This window comes from Electrophorus electricus, chromosome 7 (assembly GCF_013358815.1).
Source record: "Electrophorus electricus isolate fEleEle1 chromosome 7, fEleEle1.pri, whole genome shotgun sequence".
Lineage (NCBI taxonomy): Eukaryota > Metazoa > Chordata > Actinopteri > Gymnotiformes > Gymnotidae > Electrophorus > Electrophorus electricus.
This window is the reverse complement of record NC_049541.1, coordinates 27,843,847-27,850,387: the sequence shown is the minus strand read 5'-3', so window position 1 is coordinate 27,850,387 and position 6,541 is coordinate 27,843,847. Positions and strand designations below refer to the sequence as shown.

General features: G+C 37.5%; 1 long non-coding RNA gene across 1 annotated transcript; it reads right to left on the bottom strand.

Moving 5' to 3' along the window:
- Positions 1-4,156: 4,156 nt before the first annotated feature.
- LOC113585003 lies at positions 4,157-5,330 on the bottom strand. Its single transcript, XR_003411455.1, has 3 exons — positions 5,253-5,330; positions 4,654-4,769; positions 4,157-4,195 (listed from the first exon to the last, which is right to left on the bottom strand). It is a non-coding gene; the product is annotated as an uncharacterized LOC113585003 (long non-coding RNA).
- Positions 5,331-6,541: the final 1,211 nt, after the last annotated feature.

The following is a 6,541-nucleotide window of genomic DNA, read 5'->3' as shown; positions in this document are numbered from 1 at the left end:
TTGGACATTGATATATATATATATATATATATATATATATATATATATATATATATATATATATATATATATATATATATATATATATAATTAAATCTTTACAGTATCTGAATGGGAAAGTTTCAAGAGGAAAACATTTAATAGTTAATTAGTTAAGCATTGCTATTTGTGTTAGCTGTAGAGCTGATTAAACTGGATTATCACCTCTGTGTTTCAAAGAAGGGGAATAAGGGGTTAACTGCTAATCTAATCCTCCAAGCTTCTATAGTTAGAGGTCCTCATCTGGGTCTAATTAAACATGTAAACATGCAGGAGCACAAGGAAACACACATACACACACACACACACACACAAATACATACATGAGTGCATACGAGACTGATATACAAATGATTTCATAAGGAATACTTTTAATAATGTTTGACTGGCAAGGCAAGTTTTTTCATATAGCACTCTTCAAAGTGCCTTATTTATCATTTATGTAGATAAATAAAACGGTTGATTTATAATGAAAAGATTAAAAACATTTTATATAAACAGACCAAATTTCAAATAGAGATCTTAATCAACCAGTAAATAGAAGATATGTTAAAAAATAAAGTGCAAGAAGAGTTCAAATGAAATGTAAGAGATAAAAGATGAAAATAAAGACAGAAAGAATTAAGAATGAATAGAATAAAAGTGCCTGGTCGTGCTGTGGACAGGATCTGAGGCTCACATGAACGCTGTTGGAATAAGGACGTTCCTGAAGCTTCAAAAGCATGTAGTGTCAGTACTTGTCTGACAGCCTCTGCCCAGTGGTTCCATTCAAAAACAGCAGAAGAGCTAAACCTCACCTCTCCCTGCTTAGTCTGTACCTCAGTTGGGATAAACTGAAGACTTCCTAATGATGTGAGAGTTCTGCTCATAACTCTGCAGCACATCAGATAAATATGCAGGTCTTACACCATTAATGATTGACAGGCTAGTGATAACACCTTAAAGTCAACTGTGTAATAATCTGGTAGCCAGTGACAGGATTTAAAAATGGGTATGATGTTTTCTCATCGCTGGCTGTTAGTGGCAACTGGCCACTGCATTTTCATCAACTGTGATTGTATTTGTTGGAGTCCTGTTTGAAGGCCTTTACAGTAATCATCTCTGCTGAAGAAAAAAGCATGGATGCGTTTCTAGGTCTAATGTAGTCAGGAAATCTGGGATTATGTTGATCTCTTCAATTTCAAAGAATGCTGATTTAGTAACTGATGTGATGTGACTGCTAAAACTGAGGCTGGAGTCTATTAATTTGCTAAGGTTAGGCGCCTGTTCTTAGATCTGAGGCTCGTAGGTCCCAGCGTCCTAATGCTCTTCCCTTAAATAATAACCTTGGTGTTATCCTTAATCAGCCCATCTAGTTAGTGTTGTGCTCAAAGCACTTACAGAGAGAGTGGAGGGATGCTTGGTTGTTTGGGGAAGTGGTGAAGTGAATCTGTGTGTCATCTGCATAGCTATGGAATGATCCTGTAGAATTTGGGATTGATTCTATAAGCAACTAAGACATTTACATATATAACAATATATCTCAGATTAAAGCTGCATCATTGGATATGACTATTATTGAATACACCCCAGAGGCTGGGTCACATGAGCGGGGGGTCATGGAAATACAGGGCTCTGAACCCTGAGAGATGGAAGGAAATAGCAACCGAGGTTAAAACAGAGGTCAAACAGAGGTCAAAAAGGCCCTGTCCCATGACACTGTGTGAATAGTCCCTAAAAATATGCTTGCTGACTCCACGCATGATGGAAGAAGCTCCATCTCCTCACCTGTAGAGGATTTAAAATAACCAAATAAACAGAAGACAACCCCATTCGCCCCTTTGCTTGTGACAATATGACAGCAATCTCATGGCTTTTCTCCCCACCTACCCACCTTTCCTCCCATATTCACTTTATTTTCTCTAGTCAGGAATCACGGAGCAGTATACACTCACACGTCTTTCTCTAACACACTGATGTTCTAATGAAAGGGTAGTAGGTAGAATGCATTATATCAGGAGTGTATGATAGAGGGAGTGTATTATATCAGGAGTGTATTATGTAATGTATTATAGAGGGAGTGTGTTATTTCAGGAGTGTATTATTTCAGGAGTGTATTATATCAGGACTGTGTTATTTCAGGAATGTGTTATTTCAGGAGTGTGTTATAGAAGGAGTGTATTATTTCAGGAGTGTGTTATTTCAGGAGTGTGTTATAGAAGGAGTGTATTATTTCAGGAGTGTATTATTTCAGGAGTGTGTTATAGAAGGAGTGTATTATATCAGGACTGTGTTATTTCAGGAATGTGTTATTTCAGGAGTGTGTTATTTCAGGAGTGTATTATTTCAGGAGTGTGTTATTTCAGGAGTGTGTTATAGAAGGAGTGTATTATTTCAGGAGTGTATTATTTCAGGAGTGTGTTATAGAAGGAGTGTATTATTTCAGGAGTGTGTTATTTCAGGAATGTGTTATTTCAGGAGTGTGTTATAGAAGGAGTGTATTATTTCAGGAGTGTGTTATTTCAGGAGTGTGTTATAGAAGGAGTGTGTTATTTCAGGAGTGTGTTATAGAAGGATTGTATTATTTCAGGAGTGTGTTATTTCAGGAGTGTGTTATAGAAGGAGTGTCTTATTTCAGGAGTGTGTTATTTCAGGAGTGTGTTATATCAGGAGTGTATTATTTCAGGAGTGTGTTATATCAGGAGTGTATTATTTCAGGAGTGTGTTATAGAAGGAGAGTATTATTTCAGGAGTGTGTTATAGAAGGAGTGTATTATTTCAGGAGTGTATTATTTCAGGAGTGTGTTATATCAGGAGTGTATTATTTCAAGAGTGTTTTATTTCAGGAGTGTGTTATTTCAGGAGTGTGTTATAGAAGAAGTGTATTATTTCATGAGTGTATTATTTCAGGAGTGTGTTATTTCAGGAGTGTGTTATAGAAGGAGTGTATTATTTCAGGAATGTATTATTTCAGGAATGTATTATTTCAGGAGTGTGTTATAGAAGGAGTGTATTATTTCAGGAGTGTGTTATTTCAGGAGTGTGTTATAGAAGGAGTGTATTATTTCAGGAGTGTATTATATCAGGAGTGTATTATTTCAGGAGTTTATTATTTCAGGAGTGTGTTATAGAAGGAGAGTATTATTTCAGGAGTGTGTTATATCAGGAGTGTATTATTTCAGGAGTGTATTATTTCAGGAGTGTGTTATATCAGGAGTGTATTATTTCAGGAGTGTATTATTTCAGGAGTGTGTTATTTCAGGGCTTTGTACTTGTGCATTTTCTTTTCCTGCATTTTAGTGATGAAGGTTTAAGGCCTGAAACTCACAGAGCAACAGTACAAAAGCACAGAGCGAGTGACCATCAATTATGAAGGAAGAAAAAACAAATGAAAGATCACTGAAAGAGGGATGAGAGAGATGGAGAGAGCGGGGAAACGTGGAAAGAACGGCAGCTGTGTGACGTGTCTCTACTGTTATGGCTCCATTCACTTTCTTGTTGCCACAGCAACGTGATGTGATAAGATCTCCCACAATTCATTGCCACCCACATGTGGCTGGGGCTTTTGTAATGGGGAACATGTAGTGTGCCAAGAATGATCGCTCATCACTTAGCAACCGCAGGGCATGTGAGGGTCAGGTGAAGACCACACCCACACACCTCTGCTTAAACACATGCATTCACCATACAGACACATGTGTGGTGATGAGTCAGTACATTTACATTACATTTACATTTACAGCATTTATCAGACGCTCTTATCCAAAGCGACTTACAAAAGTGCTTTGTCATTTACTCATAGAATACATCCTAGTACAGTACAGTAGGTTAGAATCAAACATACCAATGAACTAGAATACGGTAGAATACAGGGATGAATGCTGATACCTAGAAGTGCACAATACATAAGGTCTATCTTAAACAATGATAAGTGCTATAAACAATAAGTGCTAGAGTTTGTTAAACAACATAAACAATGCCCTACAATAAGTACTAATTTAGTCAGTCAATATGGGAGGAGTGTCAGTTGTCCTTTAAATATTCTACAAATAGACGGGTCTTCAGTCTACGTTTGAAGACTGCAAGGGACTCTGCTGTCTGGACAGCAAGCGGGAGTTCATTCCACCATCTTGGAGCCAGGACAGAAAATAGTCTCCATGCTTGTCTTCCATGAGACCTGAAGCAGAGTTCATTCAGTAAAACAAGTTCATTCAGTAAAACAGAGTTCATTCAGTAAAACAAGTCATTTTACTGATGTACTAACTCACAAAGAATCCACTCAAATGATTATTTCACAGACTGTATGCATCTGTTTGACAATAATACTTCATATAGATTGTGTTGTTTCTTTGCTAAATCATTTAATCTATGTTACAGGCCACTAATGTCACTGACATTTGAGCTTCATTCTACTTTACACACTACTTTACACACTACTTTACACACTACTTTACACACCACTTTTCCTATGTGCAAGATAGTTCTGGGCCCATATAAGCAGAAATAACCATCCAAAAACAAAAACTTAACTGATTTCTAATGATATAGAATTCACTAATCATGGCTTTTACTGAATTCTCTCTCTCTCTCTCTCTGTCTGTATGTCTTTCTGTGTGTTTGTGTGTGGAAGACGACCTGTGTCCAGCTGGTCACAACAGAGATGAGAGGATATCCCTCTCTCTTAATCCTGTCTTCAGAGCCTTCATTCTCTCTACATCTTCTACCTCTCTCCATCCCCCCACACATGAGTTCTGTGAAGTATGTACAAAGCTTCTTTTAAATGGTTGATAATGTTTGACAGCCTAAGTAAAGGACCATAAGTGCAATTCATAAGAAACTGATTATTAATGATTGTGTATTTTATGGATCACATTACAGAGTCACTAAACATATTTTCTTAAGGTTGTATAGACAGCAAATGGAAATGACGTGAATTAATCTGAACAGAAATTGAACAAATTCTTCCACATTTTTTGATTGTGTTCATTGAAAGTATTAAAAAGTACTTTGCACTGTGGTGCATTTAGCAAACCAAGGTCTGGACTAAAATCAAGAGCCTCAAAACCAAAATATATGATGAACATTTTAATTAACGGAGTAAAGATAATTACCTCGGCTCCAGGCCTGTTTCTAAGTAATTTAACTTTGTTTAAAAGACACACACGGAAGTTTGTAATTTAGAAAAGGGGCCGAAATTAATTGCTATCAGTGCTATTTGCCATTGAAACACTTACTTATTGTCTTTGTAGCTATGCATCTTTAATCCGTTGAAGTGAATATTCTTTCCGTGTGCGTGTGCTCGTTCCTGACCCGGCTCAACCAGTACTCACATTCCTCCCGCGAGCCCAATCATAAACATCCTCACGGCTCAATTCGAGGGCAGGAAGTGCGCGAGGACAGGAATTTCTGTCTTTCAAAATTCATTACAGCTGAGAACCGCTGCACGCCCGTCAAATACCCGACTCCGCTTTTATTTTTTAAACTATCCACTTTGTAACAGGCTTTATGATTCCTGTGTTTTGCGTTTTTATGGTGTACATATACTGAAATCAACTCCATGGGTATCAGTTATTGTTCATTCCTGGTTATGTTTTTGTTGAGCGTTAGAGCATAAAAGTGAAGCTTAATTCCAGAGCGCGCGGCCTTAATGCGCACATTACACGCGCCTGTGTTTTCTACTGATTTGTCATATTGTAGGAGACAGTACAGGAGCTTAAAGTCCTCTAAAAAGAAAGAAATCAAAAACACAAATATGCGAGACGCAGTGCTTCCTAATGACCCTTAAATAACCAAGCGTTAAGTCCACTGATCTAGGCGCGCTTCCCCAAATGCTTCGAACACTAAGCGCATATTTCAATGTCGCGCGTGTATTAATTGAGCACGCTGTCATCTATGATGATCTTAACACTACGATGCTAGAAAACCGGATAAGAACAAGCACCTTGAATTACAAGAATCCTAATATATCTGTACACTGAAGCTTATTACATTTACATTTAGCTGAAATTTCGAAAGTGCAATTGAGATGGCAACTGAGACAAAATACAAAATGACAATCTTATAACAATATTTCAATAAAGTTTTGCTTTAACAGACGCGTGCTGCCGTTTTTACAAATTGTATATATTTCCTTTCCTACATTAAATGCATTAAATGCATACTTTTCTTAAGGGCAAGTTTTGCGTTTTGTGCTACATTTATAACAATTTTATAGACTATATTTTGTATATCCAGGCCATATATACCCATCATAATGCGTCTTCAAAGCTCCTCTAAAGCTGCTCAGTTTAGTCTTCTTCTGGATCACGCTTTGAACATCCGGATAGAGAAGAAACATTGGAAAGCGCAAAGCCTCCTTACAGAGCTTCTGTGTCTGCCGTATAGGGTAACGTGTGAGCTATGATGGCAGCGGTTCGAGGGTACCTACAGAAGATGAGCGAGAGAAGGTTACTGACAATCGAAAACCAATGCAGCGATTAGTTGAAAACAATCCCCCTTTCGTCCTGCACATGATGAGAACCTT